Source organism: Stegodyphus dumicola, chromosome 3, assembly GCF_044657685.1.
Source record: "Stegodyphus dumicola isolate Sdum_Otavi_A_Nest chromosome 3, ASM4465768v1".
Lineage (NCBI taxonomy): Eukaryota > Metazoa > Arthropoda > Arachnida > Araneae > Eresidae > Stegodyphus > Stegodyphus dumicola.
In genome coordinates this window covers 114,783,328-114,806,197 of record NC_140770.1, presented here as the reverse complement: position 1 = coordinate 114,806,197, position 22,870 = coordinate 114,783,328, and positions in this window count along the sequence as shown.

The following is a 22,870-nucleotide window of genomic DNA, read 5'->3' as shown; positions in this document are numbered from 1 at the left end:
GTCCAAGTGCGCGAATCAAAATTTCTCCCCCTGTTGCCTACAGGGTTAAAATTCAACTTTTCGAAGACAATTGTAGCCAAGAGGAAAACAAAAATAAAGAAATAGAATTACATATCACAAGAACAGGTACAAAATATCTAACAAGCAGGCTAATTACTTGAATAATAGTAATAAATGCGAGAGCTAACAAAGAAAATAAAAGGTATTGGTAAACATACATATTAGCATTACAAACATCTTTCATTTATTATAATAATATCATAAAATAAATAATTATAAAGCAGACCATTTATATTTTTATAAATTACATTAATAATAGTCAAGATGTCTGAACTAGACTGGAAAATTTAATAGAGTTCATTGGCGTGCAAAAGATTATTCCATATCAAAGCGTGTTAAAGGGTGCTAAAAATATTTTTTGTTAATTAAAGTAATCATGTAAATGTTTGCAGAAATTAATAGTTAAATTAAAAAAAAGCTTAGCATGAATTATATTATAACAACATTTCTATGCATTTGGAACACTGACGTATAAATTGTAAATAAATTTAAATTATTATAATAAGAAGTTTTTTTCTAAAATTGATCTAGAAGAAAAGAATTAGATAAACAGTACTGCAAATTAATATAATCAATCAAGCCCCTCTATAAATAAAAGTTTATTTTTTTGACTAAAAATTAAAAATTGGAATGCAAAAGTTTGCGTAATATACTTGGAAATATCTGAACTTATAATTAATTAGAAATGTATAATTAAATTAATAAGAAGCTAATTAATAGTAACATTAAGCTTAATTTCATTAAATCTAAAACAAGCAATCGATCAGGAGCTCCGCATAACTGAAGTTTTATTGATATTTTACGTAAATTTGCGTATAAATATTTGCACTTTTGAAACAAGTAAATAATGATAGTCAACTGGAATTAAAATATAGCGGTTAAAAATATAACTACTTGTCAGAAGGTATGCAAAATTGCTATGGCTAGAGAAATTGAATGATTATTGAAAACTCGTAAAGTTAAGCGCTACATTGTGAAAAGAAAATTCTGGAATAAACATGTTAAAAAAATTAGATGGAGAAATAATCCTTAATTTATCGATATCCATAAAAACTCTATGCTTTTGGAAAAAGTTACATATAATTTGCCTCGAGGAATCAATCACCGAAAGCGAGTTAATTTATTTCCTCAGTTTTTCTTATTAGAGAGATTTGTAAAAAGGTAACCAAGGTGAAAACTTTTGCAATATTTTTAAAGAATAAATTAAAAAAGTATTTTTACTTCATGAACTGAAATTTTTACGATACATTTTTACACAGTAAATAAGTACAAAAAAAGAAAGAGCTGGGAGATCTTTGGGATTAGAAACTCGGGTCGAACTACTAATGTTTAGTGACTTTTCCGCTTGATCATAAGACCATTTGAAATTACGCTGAACAATATATTAAGGAAAATAGAAGATATACCACAGATAAGAACAAAAGTGGGCTGAATTAGAGATTTACATGTTTGGTGAATGAGTTAAACTTAAGTGTGTGCCATTATGAAATATTAGAAATGTAGCAGAAAAGCATCAGTGAAGAAGGCAATCGCAATCTAAATCATTTTAATCTAAATATGTAACATTATCAGCATCTGCTATTAATTTCAATACTGCTGAAAAAATTATAAATGAATTATGTTATAAATCACACGAACTCGTTTCATTATAAATTGCAACAGTTAGAAATATTATTAGCGTGATTTAGCGACAACCTTTGTTAACAAATAATTTCAAATAATTAATTTTACAAATAATTCAGCCTGAAACTAGGTTAGAAAACAAGCTGCATGCTGAAGTTTAAGCTTTACCAAGGCGTTAGAAACGTCTTCTGTTAACTAGAGTTATGATGCAAGAATTTGTAAAAATTATCATTTAAGTATAGATTGGCATAAATACAATACGAAATATATAAATTCTACATACATGAAAACTTTAATACAGTGGAACAATATGTGAAAAATGAATGGATTAAAAGGGAATGAAAATCCCAAGATATTAATATAATGTAGTTCGATTTTTTTTGTTAATTATGAAAATTCTGTAGATGCTCATAATTATCAATTTATTAATTAAATGTATATTAGAAATTAAATGTATGCCAAAGTACATCAGGTAGAGTAAATGGAGAACAGAATAAATATTTAAACGTTTCTATTATTAAAATATGGAATTTGTAAGAAAGTTAAATAACCTTAAAATAACTTCAATGAAAAAAAATGGAAAGCTTAATATGACATGTATTGCAATAATATTAGTGTGAATTTAGAACCACTTAAGATATCCAATTTTTAGATTTAATAAAGAGAATTTTTAAGGAACTGTTTACCTAAAATGGTAAATGTGAAAGTTTTAATATTTATCTAGACAAGTAAAAACTTATTTAAGTTGCGATACAAATCCCATATATATAGATTGATTATGTATCCGCTTTATGTATGTCATTAATCTATCGATTTTATTATTCAAAACTGATATATATATATCAGCAGCTAAAATATACAACTTGGAAAGTTTTTAATTCTTACAGAGAATAAAACAGATCTGGCTCATTATTCTTTTAAGTATCACAAAACTTTAAAATAAGTGTAAAAGAAATTTATTTTTACTTTAGCACACGCCAGATTTTAAATTAGTATTTGTTTTATATGCACAATTTTTACAATACTGATAAACAAAAATAGAAGCTTGCAGTCTCAATAAAATGTCCCATTTATGGCAATAAATGACATTTTGTAGCACCCATCTTCTTGGGAATTTAAGTTCTTAGAAAGAGGGGATAGGAAAACGTCACGCAGTTCGTGGATTAGATAAGAGGGGGGAGGGATCTTCGATCAAATTCGCGCAGTTCGTACCCTACCACTGCGCAGATAGTCTCGCAGACGCTTTTCACCGACGATGTGCTAGCGTCGCAGGACAAATACAAAAATTTTAAACACACCCCACCTGTAGTTTGTTAAGAGTACATTAAATATTAACAAGAGATCAAATAAAACACAAATTAATAAGTACAACACAAATACAATTATCATAATACAAATAGTACTACATGAGCATATACTGTACTTAATGACATTTGTTATGCATAAGACAATATTAAAGAAGAAATGTCAGGTTATTTCAAGTGGACAAGTGAATTGGATTTTATTTTGCCCCTTATCAGTTCGAATAACACACAATTGTACATCACGAGCAGCAAAAACCTCTTCGACAATACCAACTGCCCAGATAAATCTCGATTTAGCGGCCCTTTCAAGCAAAACTACATCTCACCTTTTTAAGATCCTTTCCTGGTGATAGATTTACAAAATTATGTGCATCAAATAATTGTCTTTCCATTTCATCCATAGTTGACGTAAAAGTTTAGTCTGATATAATTTTCGACGAGTCAACGTTTCCTTCGTCGTTCGTTGAAGGTTGACTGCCGAAAATTTCAACAAAATGTATAGGATAGCTAACTTTCTCTTGACCAGGAAACAAAAAATGGAATGGATTAAAAGGTTTGGGTTCATTTAATTCATTGCTTACGTGAGTAAGGGGTCTGTAATTCAATACCAATTCGATTTCCGCTAGAATGGTCATCATTTTCTCGAAGCTAAGAGAAGCCTTTCCAAGGACTTTCCTTAAAGGGTCCTTTATGCTTCTCATGAGTCTCTCATGGAACACACCCCACCATGGGGCATGAGGGACAAAAAAACAGCTACGTTATTTCATGTAGAGCCACAAAATATTTTAAGTCCGCATCAACCAAAATTTGGGCGAAACCTTTCAAATGTTGTCTGTGGTCTTAAAGTTCTTAGCATTATCAGAAATCATGACCTTACAATTCCCCTTTCTTGTCAAAAAACATTTTAAGGACAAAATAAAACTTTTCGTCGACATATCAGTAATTAATTCCATATGAAGTGCTCTAGTAACACCACACGTTCCTTTCAAGTCAAACCTCATAAGGTTGACTCAATCAAGGTGGTTCATGCCACCACAAAACATCTCCAGCTAAGTTCGAGGCTGAAATGCCCCTAGAAAGGATATCCGTGGGATTTTCCTTTCTAGGGCAATGATACCATTTGTTAAGATCGGTCAAAGTTTGAATTTTTTCTATTCTCTTCTTCACAAAGGGTTTGTATTTACAGGCCTTACCCTTAACTGACATATTTTGGAATCAGTACCCAAAACTGACATATTTTGGAATTACCCAAAACTGACATATTTTGGAATCAGTCCATTAGTAGCAATTTACATCAAATTTCAAACATATACTTGTAGAGTCATTAGGTATTTTTGGAAGCTGGCAAGATGAAAAATTAGCAAACGCCTTCGCCGGGAATCGAACCACGGACCTCTGGAAAACCGGCCCAGAGTACAGAACCATTACACCACGAAGGCATGCTAGGAAAGCGGGAGAAATACCTTATAACTTTTTTAACAAGCATAAAAGATAACAAACATGCTAACCGTTTCAAACGTGGGAGTGTGAGAGATTTGAAAGGGGCGACTCTATTCTTAGAACATATAAAAGTAGTAGTAACTCCATTGCCTCGAATGACCGCTCTCAAATATACCGCTGCCCCGTATGCTGCCATAGAGGCATCTGAAAAAGAATGAACATCAAATGAAACAAAATCACATAAATTGAATACAGAAAGTTAATATCAAGGGACTGCGACGGTATTCAAATGTTCAATTTCGCTGCACCACAACTGCCACTTGTAGTCCAGTGAAGAGGAGAGTTTATCATCCCAGTTCACGCCAGCTGTCCATAGCTGTTGAAGTACGAGTAATAGCTTAAGTCGAACTATGAAAAGCCCAGGTCCAATGAATCCAATTGGATCAAAGATACAACCCAATATTTGCAAGACGAAGCGCTTTGTACTGGATATGTTGGAAAGAATATTCAGCAAAATTTTTTTGTCGAAAAACTCAAGTTCTTGTCTGTATTCCAGGCCATTCCTAGAACTTTCGACAGCCTACTACATTCCGCAATGGCTTTTTCGGTATCAATAGTTTCTATACCTCTGTCTTTCATAGGTTGCGAAGTTCGACAGAATTAGTCTGCCATTTTCTTAGCACCATTCCAACATTCGTATGAATTTCAGTGCTTTCTAGAATGTTTTTCAGAGCTGTCTCTATTTTGTCAGCTCCAGCAACAAAATCGTCAACACATAAAGAATTTAATAGCAATTCACGGGTTCCTGGATACAAATTTCGATAATTTTCAAAATGAAATTTTAATGTAGCTGCGAGCAGGTAAGGACTTGATGTAAGTCCAAACAAAACACGAGTAAAATTCAGTACAATAAATTCACTTGAAATTAGATCATTAATCCAGAAAAATTTAGTATAACTATGATCTTCTGGGTCGATTTGAATTTGCAGGAAGGCTTGCTGTATGTCCGATGTATAAGCTATAGAATTTTGCCTAAACTTTAGTAGTTCAAACAAATTAGGATACAAGCTATAAATATTAAATTTTTCTGAACCACCAACCTTTAATCCCAAACTTTAGAAACTTCTTTCTTTACAAATGTGCGCTCATATCCATTATCAAATAAACAAAAAATAAAATCTGACGTTTCGTTTCCAACAATTTCTACCTTTACACATTGCAAAAAAATTTCTCTTTTGTCATTCAGCATATAATTCGATGAAGTAGCAACCGTTTCATTGGATTTTATTTCCGAACCATGTTCAATCCTTTGTTTTTCAGATTTTTCTAATTTAACACATATTGCGCGGGCGTGTTTACCGTTTCAAAAAGAGCAGTTTGCCCCTTTACACAACCTTTACACAGCAATTTATATTACAACACAATCAGCATCTTTTTTCTCGTAAAAGTTTCTCTCTCTCTTTTTGATTGTTCAAATTTTCACACAAATGGATCATGTGCTGCTGACTACAAAATATACAAGTATCTGAAGTAGCACTGGTCAGCAATTCTTTAGCAGAGTAACGAAATTTATTGCGATTAGGGGCTCCGGAATTTCTATGGTTAGATTGTTTGTACTGGCTACGTGTTTCGTGCGAAGAAGGAGAGTGCATATGAAATGTTTTCTCCCTTGCAGTAATGGAACGATGTAAAAATCCATCAACTCCTTCAAATTATGATTAGTGCTCGAGATTTGATTTTTGATGAATTCCAAAACAAGATCGCTGGGAAAATGTTTCAAAATTACAGCGCAAACAAAGCATTAGGCTATAATTTTCTGATTTTATACCTAAACTCTCAAGAGAAAGAATTTGGGTCTGGCACTTAAAATACAAGTTTCTCAACCCTTGTAAATTAGAAATGTTCTTTAATGGTGTCATATTCAACAGCTTAGACATATGGGCATTGATTAACACATCTTTCTGGCCAAAGGTATCTTGGATTAATTTAAGAGCCGACTTAGAGTTCCCTGAGGTAATAGCAAAACTTTTAACACAAGAGCTTCGCCTCCAAGGCAACTAAACAAATAAGACAATTTTTCGACATCTGAAAGGGAAAAGGAGTTTTGTCAATAGAATTTTCGAATTGATTCCAGAAATTTTAATACTCAGATGCGTCTCCGTAATACGACGTATGAACTTTCATTTTAGGTAATTTCGCTTTTTGTATTTGGTCTACTGTGGTTTGTTATGGGTTGCACACATGCGGGTTCTTGTACAAATGAGGATTGAAACGATTTTATTTTATTCTTTAGTTTTACCGAGTTAAATATAATTACTTCATTACATTCATTAATATTCTCTATTTCCGATTGCATTTCTGCATTATTTAAAAGATTTCCGATTTTATTGTCAAAAGACTTCAGCTGTTCGTTTTTGATTTGTAACTGAGCTAAAAAGGCTTTCTAATTCATCTACTTTCTATATGTGGTTCAGACATACGATTTTTGTTTTTGATATTAACTTCCTGACCTGTCCTTCTATGGTAGGTACGTTTCTTCTTAAGTCTATCTAACTCTTTAAGCCATTATAATAACAATACTACAACAAAACAATTCTGTTTTGCCGAGCGAAACCGTAAACAAACTACTACTACACAATGCAATTTCACTTCAATTCTTCGAAACTCAGACTATTATCAACAAATTCTCTAACTAAATACTATTACTTAGCCAACTTTCGAAGTGTTCCAACAATTTACGAAATGAGATATTAATTGTACACCAGGTGTTTCATACAATTTCTCAGAACGATGCACCAATATATAAAACATATTGTCCGAATATGCAATTAAAAAAAACTTCAATCTTTTAGAACAACCATTTTTCATTTATTTTTAACAATAACAACGGTAAAGAAAAAACTGGGTAACCATGGCAACATTTTGCGACCGCACAGATAGTCTCGCAGACGATTTTCACAAACAATGTGCTAGCGTCGCTGAACAAATACAAAAATTTTAAACAGCTTATAGAGCGACTCCACATTTTGCAACAGGCACTTTGCTCTCGAGGACACGTTACTTTAGTTCAGCCATCTCGATTAAGTTTGTAATTATTCGGCTTTGAGTTATTTTTGCTGCAGACATTTAAATTGTCGCGCCAGCTAGAGTTTTGAGCTAACGTCTATTTAAATGTAATTGCATAGTCTTTGACTGCTAGTCTACGTTTTAATGTAAATTTGACTGTTACTTTAGTGCTTTGTCACAAATTGTGGTTGATTTCTATAAGCATAAGAAATTCATTTACGTTCTAAGTGTTTTTAAATAAAAAGTTTTTTTTTTTTAAATCATATCAAGTCTCTGTAGTTGTTTCAGACACAGCGATAATCTGCTTTCTGTATGTTTGGAGTTTGAAATAGTTTTTGGTCCCAAAGCACGTCAATCGCTATAATGTCTTTAGACAAATTCTTCATTAATAAGAAAAAATCGAGAAGCAAACTTAATTTTTTTCTACTCTGTTTCTCTGTACCTTTTCCGGTCTGTTGTTTTAATTACCAGCATTATGAAATGTGAGATTCGCTCTCAAGCTTTTGTTAAAAGAGAAAATATTTTGAAGTTGTGTAAATTATCAATAAAGATATTTACGTAGTCTGATCCAATCACCAAAAACACGCATGCTTCTTGTGCATCCATATAAAGGCTCGCTAAACTATTACATTATAACCCTTCGCCCTCAAACGCAACCTGGCAAAATATGTCTATGGACTCAGATTGTCTGTCCACAATCATGTGATTATGATTTGTAGAACCCATATCTGTACTACATAATCATTCAAGGCCCTTTAAATCCTACTTATTATCTGTACATTCCTTTTGAGCAGGATATTAGATACATTAGTCAGGATTCAGTGTGATTTCGAAAATCGGTCAACAGCACAATTGGCAATTCCTCCAGAAGTGAACGGGGTGGAAGTCTCGGCGAGAGCAATTTGCGATTTGTGTTTAAGGAAACAGATACATTAGGTGTAAATTGTTTTGGGTTTTCACTATGCACTTTGCTTTGATATTGTTCTGAGAATAATAATATCAATTTATGTTAACTCCTTCTAATATATACGTACATGTATATACATATATGTAATAATTCACAGAACATAGAAGAGGAACCAGCTTGCAGTTGTTATAGCTAAAGGTGAAGGCTTACAGATGAAGATAACAAAACATGAATTTGACGAACTTCCAGTCTTTATTTCCACGCATAAAAATTATCTCCATAGCAGTTTATCCAATCCTGATGAAACCCGAGACGCTTCTATGATTAAATCATAACAAAATACGTTAAATTTTCTATGTACATTATTCTTAAGATTAAGATGCAGGTATTTTAAACAGGAAGCAAAGCGAGGAGATATTAGCAAGGTAGAAGCTAGCAGAAGTAGTGGCGCAGAATTAATGACGTAGTTAGCTCGCCAGAGGTTTTTATACAAAAATAGGTGCAATGCTAGAAACAAGCTAATGAATGGTCAACATTAGTTTTAGTTACTTTTTTCAAGCAGCGTTATGTAAAATAGAAAGATCTCGAATTTGAGAGAACAGATGAATTTAGGCGGAGAGCACCAAATCTAGAATGCTAATTTTGAGGTCGCCAATTATTTTTTTTTAAGCAGCAATCGTTTTTTGCTATATCTTACATATATGTATTAGAATTTTTGGAACTTTTTCTAATTAATAATTTTCACTATGTATTTAAGGATGCCAAATTTTGAAAAAAAGGAGCAAATGTGAAAAACAATGTTGTTCAGGCATTAAAGCAAGGACGCTGTTAATGCCTTAACTACACGTTTTTCCTTCTCTTACTTCAGTCAATATTTATGGCTTACATCTTAATCCTAAACAACCTTAATGAAAATACCTGGAGTGGAAACTCTTACGTATTCTGCCGTATTTTAAAATATTACTTACATAAAAATCCCTTGTTTTCATTGTAAGTTAAAAATCTGAGTCAAGAACTAATGTCGATAAATATTTACCATACTTTTAAGAAGAACTTTGTTTTATTTTTTTTTAATCTGTAGCTACGACAAATAAAGAATGAAAATTCTTTTAAAGTAAATCTGTATTGGATAAAGAAAGTGCCAGATCGTGGTAGAAAAAAGATTATAATAAAGTCCTGTGTTTAAATGTACGAAATTTTCTGATGTCATTATTTCAAATACTTTCGCCTCCAGCACCTTCTTATATATCGTGCTAAGTTGGTATCATTTTACCTCATATTATATTAATGCATATTTCATTTTTGCGTATAGCATTCGAATAGAAAGTGAAAAAGGTAAACACATCGAGTAAATTCTGTGTTTCATTAGTCCATGTATAAACCTGGATTTATTGTAATTCAAAATAATATCAACAGAGACTTTTTAATAACTTAGAAGAGCTTAGAAAACTCAAAAAATCTTCCCAGTCATTGACATAGATTTTAGATGAGATCAGACTGATGTTAAATTATTTTATCTTATGCGGGAAGCTCGAAAAAAGGACTAAAAATATTATATCCTTAAATACTGATACTGCTATCCCAAGATAAAATAGCGATCTAATTTTATAGTAATGTGTTAAATCTTGAGAGAAGGAGAGTATATAAAAACCGAAACGTTTATATGCTCTCCATAGATAAAAAGAACCTAGCTAAAAAACTAATAAAAAACTACTTTTCTAAATTATGCATAAATGTTCCATAACTTTACGTTAAGTTTTGCATATATATTCCAAAACGAATAAGCTGACTAAAATCATGCGTCATTTCATATGAGAAATGTTGACCGAATTTGGATAAATTTATAGACAAACTATTATAAAACTAAAATTACTTGTTCTGTCTATTAATAATTCCATGCTAGTTAAGACAATAGTCATCATTATTTTTGAATCTCACTCCATTAAACTGAATACCTCATGTAAAGGTATGGAACTATTTGTATTTAATTTATATTTAATCATTTGTAGAGCAAAGCCAATTGTAAGCAAATTTATATTTAATCATTTGTAAAGCAGAACGAATATAAAATTACACTCATGTCCATAAATTAAGGATAATGCAAAATCAGGCAAAAGAAGAATTAGAAGCAAAACAAATTTGACTTATTTGTAAAGCTCATTTATTAAACAAAAGTAAAGAGCAAAAAAAGATGCTATATGTTTGATATTATTAAAAAAATTAGCGATTTTGTCTCCCTGCAGCAATTTACAAAAAAAAACTATTTACAAAAACCAATATTACATAGTTGGTATAATTGTTAATACATTGTATGTCTCCCAGACGATGCAATTAAGACCATACAATGCCTAGGCATGCTGAGTATCAAATTATCGATCTGATCTTGGAGGACATTACACCACTCAAAAAACAATGCTTTCCGAAGTGAGTGAGTGAGAGAGTGAGTGCACCGCTATGATGGCTTCCGACCACGTACATGAACCAAACGGAATTATATACCATCACGGCGGGGAAGACTCCAGAGTAACAAGGTTGAATATTATAAACTAATAACAGTTTTTACATATTGTTAACTGCAAGGCACTAAGCATTATTCTGGTTATCTGCTTTAAGTTCTGAACTTTTGAAACATTATAATATTATCCACGGTTGTTTCTGCTTAGGCAGTGTCCTGAGATTTTCTCTATTTTATCAAGGGCTATTCTATTTTTGGGTGTGTTAGTCGTCCACATTGCCCAGGCACAGTCCGCTGGTTTCTTCAAATGCCAGGTTCTTGTATGTACACAATGGAAGTAATAATGGTCCGAGTCGCCTTCCTCTCCGCATTCGCAGAAAGGAGTATCCCTAAGTCTGAATCTGTTCAGGTATACTGGAAATGGTCCATGACCTGTCAAGAACTGTGTTAGGCTAGCACAGTGGGTCTTTATTTCCATGTTAACTTTTGGCAGTAAGCGAAATGTCCTTCGTCCTACCTCTGCCTCTGTCCATCTACTTTGCCAATTTTGTTGCAGACTTGTCAAAGTTGTTCGCTTAATATGAGACCAAGGAAGTTTAGTTGGTCTTTCTAATATATCCGTTCAGTTGGCTGCCTGCTTGGCCAGTAGGTCAGCGGCTTCATTGCCTTGAATCCCTGTGTGAGCGGGAACCCATTTTAAAGTGGGTCTTTGCGAAATAGGCATTGTCAGAAGCTGTTTCTGAATTCTGTATACCAATGGACTCCGGCTGTTTTGACTTGCGATAGCCGCCAGACTTGATGCCGAATCACTGAGTATGGAGAATTTCTCTTGTTGACATGTGTTCGCATATCTAATTGCAGCACTGATAGCTAGAAGCTCTGCTTGGTATACCGAGTTGTTCGAGCCTAATTTCCTTTTCCACTCGAATGTTACAACTCCATTTTCTAGTCTACAAAAGGCGCTGCCCGTGCCGTTCTCAGTTTTGGAGCCATCTGCGAAAATGCGTTATTACTGTACCTCTGCGTTAAATGCATCTGCGTTATTACTGTACCTCTGAATTGGTTGGTCGTTTATACTGATACCGTCAGAGAGATTAAAAGCTGCTGGATGAAAGTTATTGCAGTTGTTTTGCTCCTCGTAGTCCGAGTGGTGATAACTATGACCCCAGAGTGTTGAAGTTTGACCCAGCCTGGTAACCCTTACGATAGCTGCCTCCCTTTCTACTGTCAAATCTAGGGGAGGAATTCCTGCTAGTTGTTGTAGGGCTGGTGTTGAGACATGTAGGAGGAGGTTGACGGGCTGCAACTCGTCGGCCAAGCATGCCCCACACGTGCTCTAGTGGATTCAAGTCCGGCGAGAATGCTGGCCAGTCTATACGGGTGATATCCTCCGATTGAAGGCATTCGCTTACGATGTTTGAACGGTGAGGACGGGCGTTGTCATCCATAAACATAAATTGTGCGCCCATGGCGCCCCGAAGTAAACGTACATGTTGTTCCAGAAAAAACGTCCCGATAGATTTGGCTTTTCATGGTTCCAATTTTGAACATGTAGGTCAGTTCTGGAACCCAGAATAATTCCATCCCAAACGAGCACTCCTGCACCACCGTAACGGTGTCGTTCAATGATGTTTTCTTGGTGGTAACATCATTGAACCTTTTAATCCTTGTCCTTTTAATGTTTCCTTGCAAAAGAAACAGGACGCAGAATCTAGGAGGATTTGTCGCAAGGCGAAGACCTGGAACCAGTCTCTTGATACTGTATAGATTCCTCCAACAAAATGATTCCATAATGGACAACGTTAGTTTTTCAGAATCAGCCGTTTGTATGTAGGAAACATTTCCATGATGCTTTGATGCATATTTTGGTGTGCAGCATTAATTAATCCTGCTCTTAACAGATCACTTGAGGAATCTGACGTGGGGTCTCGCTTTTGAAGTCTCATCACATCTGAATCACGGTAGAGGTGAAATAAGAAGAGGCAAAAGCTAGTGATGCGCTTTGCCTCGGTAGTATCACTGGCGGGTGAGAAAATGAGATGAACTGGCTGAGCTTCCAATCAGGAGCTTCAGTTAAAGTTACATAATTACAAAATAGCAGTAGAAAACAATGAAAAGTTATTTATAGTATATACAACATTAGCCTTGTAATATATCAGATTGTGAAAAATGATGTGAACAAGTACGGAAAAATAAAGTATTTCTTGCCGGTAAACCGCTCACAAATTTCAAGCATTTTTGAGATGTGGGGAAGCAGTATGGATGATAGCCAATCCGGGCGTGGAGTAGTCACGTGAGAACAGCTTTTACTACGGCACTTCTACGTTGCAAAACCATCATATGACTCCTTACTGCACTGAAACGTAGCTTAGAAGTCACAAAAAGCAGACGAGTATACTTCAGTAACCCATCAAAATGATGGTAAAAATAAATTCAATCTAAACACACTTTAAACAATAAGCTTCTTGGTCAGTAAAAGTTCATATAGGCAAGAAATCCTAAAATTTTAACCGAATTTGGCTTTCTGCCAACCTTTCCATGCATCCCAATCATCAGATTTAAGTCTAAAGTTTCTTAGATAAATAAATAGTTGTAATTTTCGGATGCCTATAGTTTTTATTGTTTTTATTATTAACCTCGTCTATAAACATTATTTGACTACTACATCATTGCTTGCATTATTATGGCAACGATACAATGCTTGTTTCATACAATTTTATAAGGCAGTGCCTTCATTCCCTGAATTCCTATGAAATGCAAATTTAAAATAAATCACTCATTATAAATTTTAGGCAGCAGAACTTTACATTTGTAATAGATACTATGGCGTGTAAATTAGTTGATATCTGAACACGTTAAATTCGCATGCATGGGTAACAGGAAACGTGGCTATCAAGAGTTCTTATTTTGACAGACGAAGGGATTCTGTGTTGCAAAAACATCAGAAGTTATGTAATATCATATCGCAGTTGAGAATGAACCTTAACAATAGTACAGTGCTTTGCAGTATTATTTTAAACAACCATCTTCTGTTAAAATATTACACCCCTACAAGAAACGTTTTTACAAATTGAACTGGATTTCAATGATTAGACAGCTGACTGTTTACTACCATCTGAGGGGGCAAAGGTTATGGGAACAGATTAGAAAATGTTTTCTGTGGTTCTAAATTTACGACAAGTATGACCAAATATAACGTTTTAAAAACCAACTCGCTAATTTAAACAATAAAAATTAAATAAAGAATTTTTAAATTGAAATTCTTTTAAAGCAACAAGATTTGTTTCACTAAGGGTTAGTTTGGAACTTTGTTATGAGCAACTAATTTTAAAATATACTCTGCTGCATAAGAAATCAATAGCATAGCTTTTACCGGATACACGAAAGGCATAATTTGGGAAATTTTATGCCTATTTGGAAAATATATGCTAATATATTTTTTAAATGATGGTAAGAATGATGTTTCTATATAATTTGTCAGACAGAGAATATCTGTCATCAATAACCAAAGTCATATCACAGTTTCTTGAATTTTCAGTTGTGGAAACATTAGGTTCTTTTAGAAGCAGGCAAGATGAAAAATATGCAACTGCCTTGCCGTGAAATCGAACCACGGACCACTGAAATACCGGCTCAGTGTGCTGACCACTACACAACGAAGGCATGCCAAGGTGGTGGGAGAAATACCTTATACAGTTTTACACGTTGCTAACTGAAATGATTGATACCTTGGAATTATTCTTTAAACCTTCATTCATATTTAAATTTTAATTAGAAATTTCTTTAATTATTTTACAGTACCTCTTTTAATTTTATTCTGCAGTTCTATAAACGTCACTAATTTCTATTTTTATAGGACCTTCTTCTTAGATTGGCGATTATGTTTATTACAAAAACGTATCTTTTCAGTTTAGGGATTGAGCAGCAATCTATTTATGATTAATTTTTAAATCAAATTACAACTCTTTCATATATTGTGCATTTTAATGCATATGCTCATTTTAATGCACTGCGCACGTAAATTTTACGTAAAGCTAACAATTTCTCGCATTTTCCTGAAATTTCAGTCTTAGTTTGGACTTTAATTTCATTAAATATAGAAACGATGTTCTAACAAAATTCCATTCACTGAAATAAGATCTGAAGAATGCTAGGTAGCGCATTCGAAGTTAGGTATTGGCGGAGTAAAATGACTAAATGAGAGAAAGAATAGAGCTTTGACAACATAATTTAGAAGCTAGCAATACTACGTCACAGAATACAGACAGAATACAGTTTGTAGTACATGAAAAGATATTGAATAAAGACCATTTGTAAAACTAAATCATGCAGATAAAAATGTACATACTACGTTTAGAAAATGACGAAAAGTGGCATTTATATAACTTTTGCAGTAAAATACACAATATAGTCAAGATGTCTATCATCCGTCTAATACATGCTCGTATCCGCAAAAAAGCTTCCTATTGAATATTTTGTTAGTACTGTAGATGTCACGCTGTAATAAGCAGCACCAAATACATACTGCAAATCTAAAATTTCCTCACGTAAATAATTTTGACGATCCAGGCTATTTCTTTATTCATATTTAAGAGAAAGTTGGCGAATATACATACTATAGCACACATTGTCTGAACAGGAAAACTTGTTTCTATATCTAGCTCATATTGAGGATGAGCTGTATTACTGCCATTCTCTTTGAACATGCTTTCAGGTGCCGAATAGGATGAATTCGCGAGGCATACTGCCGAGCAGTTTTGATTGACGTACTACATCGCAATTATATTCGTTTTGAATTCACTACTCTTATTATTTGCATATACCGTCATAAACTAATGAATGAGTGGCTATTGTTCGTTCATTTCACTGCAGTTCAATTATATTTCTAGTTTGGTGGGGTTAGGTTTATTATATTACGGCAAAAAACTAAACGGTTATCTTGCTAAAGGCAGGGATGAGTTCGAGGAAGACTTCCTAAGGGAAACGGGTTCGTAACCACGTTACACATAGGGAAAAGCGCGAAAACGACCGTACAACCAGCCATTAGCCTGGAAACTAACCCAAGTCAAACTATCAATATTCAACGACTTTACCACTCAGCAGCTGGTGGTCCGATTATGTTTTTAGAATCGGTATTACATGATTATTATCATTGAGTAATAGCTATAGGATTTTGAAAAGGTAGCATTCTCAAATTCTATTGCCAATGCCGTTCCTTTTACTAATTTGAAGATGTCTTAAATATACTTCATACTTTTTAAATATATCTTACAATTAGCTCTTAATTATTCTACATTATCTCAGTATCTCATTTCAGTAATATAAGTGTTACATGAATTTACCCTAAGTTACTTGTTTCAATACTTTTAACAATCTATAATTAAATACTTGAAGATCTTCAATTAAATAAAGCTTAACAAAGATTTGAAATTGTTATATGAAGTAATTATTTGTTCTAAATTTGTTTGTTTGGCATATGAGTTTACTAAGCATCTTATATAGTACTTATGATATAGACATATAAGATAAAAAATCTCTCTCTGTTACTATCTCTTATATGAAATCGCTTTTTATAATTCATCTGGAAGGAATCAATTTAGACAAAACAAAATTTTTAATTATTTCTTTGTTTTATGAAACATACGCGTGACAATTTTAGTGTGATTTTATATCACATGTACGGATTTAAATTTACCAGATAATTTTATGAACGAATATTGAAAATGAATGAAAAAATGAACAAGAATAATTCCATTTTTAACTGCACTGTATTAATTTTCACCACTAAATTTGTAAGTTATTTTCATTTTCAGTAGACATTTAACTTTTTTTTCGCATTACTTATTCGTAACCAAATAAAAGTATAATTTTACGAGTTTGTTTGATAAAACTACAAACCATTACAACATTTTGATTGTCTTCTTTGTAGAAACTGGATTTTATTGTTTTAAATATAAGTTCATTAAATTTAATTAATTCCAAAAGTCAATGAAACATCATGTAACTTTCTGTAGAAATGATAAGGGAAGCATTTAAGTTCCTCCAAACTCTTATTTTTTTATCAGTAACTTTAATAAGCAGTAAAATACTCCTCAGACTTAGAAAACTCGCTAAAACGGAACAGCGAATTTTCTGTAAACAATCCTTATCAGCTACTTCATTTTGCTAAGCGCAATATTTAAGGACTTCTCGAGACATACTGAGAAGTAAAAAGTTTTAACGCATCCCTCGAAAAGGTATCTCTGCCATCAAAGAAATTCTCCAACTTTAAATATATTTGAAAAATTATCTTTGGCTACACGCTTTTAATGCAATATATGTATTTTATAAACAGCCTGCTGCAGTGTGGAACAAGATTCGATTTACCCTTTGGTAAATCTTTAACCGATTAGTGGGAGAAGGACAACGACCAGTAGTTTACTCATTCCCAGAAGATAAACGAGCTCTCGTCATCAAGTTTCACTGTTTCTTTTATGCGTAATGTAATTATATGTCAGTTTCTCTTAAAAAAGAATTTCGTTTATCCTCTTCTTAAAAGTTTAATGTACGCTGCGCAAAATGAAAAAAAAAAAAAAAAAAAAATGACAGTTCTATATCTCCCCATTTTATTGGGCCGATTGACGAAATTCAGCTTGCGTTTTTCATGCATCGAAAGCGCAATTTAGGGTATGTATTAGACTTATATATAGCATCGTTTTAATATAGATATTTTGATACAAACAGAACGTTTTCTGAAATAACATATCAAGTTTTATCCGAATTTCAATTCTACGACTCAAATTACGCCAAACTACGAAGTTTTGTAAGAATCGTACGAGTAGTTTTAAAAATATTAGCTCTCAAAATTTTAGCTCCTGAACGTTAATTGAGTTTGGTATATATTTATTAATATCTCTTTTTTATTAAACTTATTTGATTCTTCCTTTCACATTTCGAAATTAAGGTTCATTCCAAATAAAATTCGCCTATTTTTCATTATTTATTTTTTAAATTTGTATTGTTTAATAATTTTAAAAATTTTGAATTATAATCTTTAAAATGTTTATAATCACCTTAAAGCAGATGTATTTCTAAGCATACCTGCAAAAAATTGAAAATTTCTGTTGAAAACTGTTTTATTGAAAAGGTCAGAAGACATATGTGAATTTATATATTGGCGCGTTTTGAGATATTTGAATATTTGTTGAAAGCGATAATAACATCAAATGTGGTTTAGGCCCTTTGTTAAAGTTATTTGAAAGTAGAACGATGTCACTTTTTTCCCTCTGCTGCACAATGGAAGGGAGAGGAAAATAGGTTGCCATATATTAAGAAGTTCGTCAAGTGAATTATTCCTGGAGCAAAAAAATACGCCGAGATTAATATTTGAATTTCTCTGTACATTTCTCACCAAATTTTACAAAATTGAATTCTTAGGCATTATTTGACTCATAGAATCAAAATATGGAAAAACTTTGTCATGTTATTTCAGAAAAGTCAAATACCCATATGTAAAAATACGTATATTAGAACAAGGCTATACATAAATCTAATATATCTCTTAAGTCACCCTTTCGAGTTATGAAAAACGCAATTTGAATTTCGTCAATCGGCCGAGTAAAACGGGAGATATAGAACTATCTTCCCCCCCCAAAGGGGGCTTTCTCCCTGAAGGACTATTGTTTTCGTTTGCGATTTTGCTTTGGTTTACTATAAATGACTCTTCAAACTGTTGCGACAAATTTTAAAGCCCTGCATTATATTTGAAGAAATTAAATAATGAAAAATCTGCATAAATGTAGATATATTTCTCGCATTGTGATAAAACAACGGTACATAGAGCCATCGAAATTTAAATGACGTAATCCTACTGCGAATATGGGCATGCAAAACCCAAATTTGAAATTTGGAATTTGTTTTATCATCGATTTCATATTTTGTTAAACTTTAACGAACTTTTTATTAACAAACTCAAAGATTTCAAAGCGAGCAATGGCAACGTTGTACAGAAAAAGCATTTTTATCTCCAGCGCACGAGACTCTGTATCGTAAATTTTTAAGATATGTTCAATTTAAAACTAATTTGGGATATTGCTCTTGAACTGAATTTTATGCTTTAAGTGCGAGGAACGTGATATTTAATAAATAAAGGTAACAGACAAAATGTTAAAAAAACGCCCCTTTGGACGTAATTTAAAATCTGAAACCTTTGAGATTTTCTTTTTTAATATTTTTTTTTCCGCTGTGTACAAATACAAATCACTATTAAGCATACAATCTCTAATACGAATGCTGAAGAATATTAGGGAAACATATTAGATTGCAGATCGAAATGCTTTTGTCATTATGTATGATGCATGCAGTTACGCTAGAGATATTTTATTTATACACATAACGGATGATGATTCACTGAATTATAGCAATTCGTTTGTAAGGAGACGTGTTGATGCGCTAAGATAAACGGATACGACTGGTTCAATCCCTAAGTTATTATATCACTTATACTGATACACCAAAATTCATTGGAATTTGTATACATATGCTAAGTTACAAAGGCATAATTTTACATACAATTGACACGTTAATACAATTATGGACTGTTCTGAGCCCATCAGCACTACACGGAAAGGTGTAATAACCTAAATAAGAAACATAACATTAGACTGTGTAGAAAAGGTGCGGTCCAAATATTACTGGCTCGCAGAAATTTGCCATGTGTATATACTTCTATATGCACACATCTGAGTGTAGCTATCTACATGTGTCTCTCGAATACTCTTTTTTGCCATGTTTACGCCGAGATAAATGTTTGAATTTCTCCGTAAATTTCGCACCAATTTTAACAAAAATGAATATTTAGGCATAATTGGAGTCGTAGAATTGAAATAGGAAAAAAAGGGTATATTCTTTCAGAAAAAGTTCCGTTTTGTGTCAAAATATCTATGTTAGAGCAATGCTATAAATCTAATATATATCCTAAGTCGTGCTTTCGAGTCATGAAAAAAGTTGAATTTTGTCAATTGGCCCAGTAGAAGTATCAGGCAATATCATCTTCTAGCTCAAGTGAAAGTACAAATGGATATGTTTCCACGAGTTCAAATTCTACCGTACCTAAGAATGCCAAAGCGGGAAATAGTACGAGTAGAAGTTCAAAAGGGAGTATGAAATTAAACGTAATTCAGACTAACACTTGTAAAGGAATTGCTAGTGATGGAACTGTATGGAAAGTAGAAAATACTTCAAATACTTCTGGTAGATCCTTGCAAAATATATTGCGAGAAAAGGAAGGACGGACACCCTATGCTAAACGTCACATTTTGTTCTGGTAAAGCTCTTAGTGCGTGGAAGTTGTATAAATGAAAACATTTTACGCGTCATAAAGGAATGTACTGATGCTGAAGCCAAGCGTAAACTTCATAATGACTCTTTCACTATTTTATTAGCAGAACTGGAAGAATTCATGGCGTTGTTGTACGTAAGGGGGGCATTAGCAGCCAAAGGCTTACCAACTCTTAGTTTGTGGTCCAAGACTTAAGGACGAACGTTTTTTATGAGTAGAGATATGTTTCTGGAAATTACGAAATTTCTTCGCTTTGATAATAAACTAACAAGGTCTTCACGCTTGCAGTGTGATAAATTTGCACTAATATAAGAAGTATGGAATACTTTTATAGAAAACTGTAAGCTTTGCTACAAACCATATGAAAACATTACGATTGATGAACAGTTATTCCCTACAAAAACAAGATGCCGTTTTTTGCAGTATATGCCTACGAAGCACGATAAATTCGGAATAAAATTTCAGTTAGCAGTAGACGTTAGGACAAAATACTTATTAAACGGATTTCCATATTTAGGAAAAGATAAAATGAGACCCGTGATCAAAGTTTAGGAGAGAACGTAGTAAATCGTTTAGTTGATCCTTACAAAACTACTGGCCCAAATATAACTACAGACAGTTTCTTTACATCAGTAAAACTTGCGAAATCCCTAAAATCAAAAGGATTGAGTCATGTTGGAACAGTAAATCGCGCAAAAAGAGAAATTCCCTCTAGTTTCAAAAATGTAAGAAACGACATTTTTCCTTCAGTTGTGATGAAACACGACTATATAACACTTACATCCTATCAAAGTAAAAGGAACAAAAACGTAATTTTGTTAAGTACACTCCATTCATCAGTTAAATTTGAATCTAATGAAAAGAAGGTTCCTGACGTAATACAGTTTTACAATTCTACAAAATTCGGGGTAGATGTTTTGGATGAAATGGCAAGAAAGTACTCCGTGAAAGCGTTGGCCAGTACATGTATTCTACAATATTTTGGACTTAGCAGGCATAAATGCGTGAATTCTGTGTAAGGAAGTTACAAAAGAAATATCAGCAAAAGGGATTTTCTATTGCGTTTGACAGAAGAACTAAGAGAAGAATATATATCTAGTAAAAACAAATTTTTTCTCTCTTCAAATGGCATTGTGGATGGACAAGATTCAATAGAATCCAAAAAAAAAAAAAAAAAAAAAAAAAAAAAAGGAAAAATTGTCAGGTAAGGAAGTGCAAATGTAACAAAACTTCTAATATTTGAGACAAAAATATGTATGCGGATATTGTAAACAAAAAATCAGAAACATAAGCGTGTTTGCTAATTGCTGCGCTGACTAATATTTTATCTGTAAATAAAATATTTCCATATATTTCTATTTTTATGTACTCTTTATAGCAAAAAGTTTGTTTTAAAATACTTTAATATTTGTATTTAAAACCACTTTTTTTAAAAAAAAAATTTGCGTAAATATTTATAGATTTTATTTTCTGTGTACATTCAAAGTCTCTATATTCTTTAAAATAAACTGTAGTTGTCATAATTTGCGTTATTTTAATTTCTTTTTCACAAATATATTATATCATATAGAGAAATATGCAGATATCTTATCAAGGGGTCAAAATGACACCCGCCGTAATTCTAGGTATACGAAGGCCACCGTAATTCTAGTGTTAATTAAAAAATTCTGATTATGAACTGAATGGTTATAAGTTTGCTATATTTCGCAATTCAGCTAAAAAGGATTTAAACAATTTTCAAATTTTAGGATTTATTTGATCAAAAGTTAGTTATAATGATGATAAAAATTTTAATATTTCTTAAGCAAAAGCGTAGGATATTAAATGAACCCAAACGCTGTGACTGTGAATAAATGGGTATCATTACAGGTGGAAAAGTTCTGTGAAGACAGTATAAAAAACTATTTATTCGTTACGATACATTTTTACAGACAAGAGAATTATGTAGAAAAGTAGACAACTATATTTGAGTTCATAAAATAAATTTTGTTAATATTTTTACTTGATTTGGTTTAATTGCAAAATTGTCGTTACTTATAAAATAACTCTAATGTAAGAATATATCATATGCTATCCTCCCTCCCCCTTTTTTTTTGTTATTTTTCTCAAATACCTTTTTAAGAATGATGCCAAAACTAGCGATTAAAAAAAGGCGTGGCTACATATATAAAAGGATACTGCTATCAAATTTTATTTGCATGTAATATTTTTAAAGGAACAATATAATGAATGTAAAAAAATCTGATGTGTTCACCACATGACTTCCTTGTACGGAATATTACATTTTACGCAATTTTCCTGCATTTCATTTAAATATATTGAATTAACAGTTAGCGAATTTTGAATTAAATTGTCTTCGTCGATAGCGCATGAACCACAATAGAATAAATGCTCTCTTTAAAGCTCACTTTATTCATTTACCATAGCGACACATCGGAACTATGGTTACTTAACAGCGTTACATCTCATTCATTTTATAACTCAGAGTGCACAAGCATTATATCATCTAAAGAATTACCACAAGTTCTAATTAAATACTATAATAAATCTAAAACGATGTATAAAAGAAATTAAGCAAATTAAAAAGAAACAGTTTTTTACAGACGATTCAGAACCGCTTACCTAATGAAAGAATTCTAAAGATATCCAGTGTAAAAAATTTTAACTTCCACTCGTCAACTGCCATTTGGCGAACC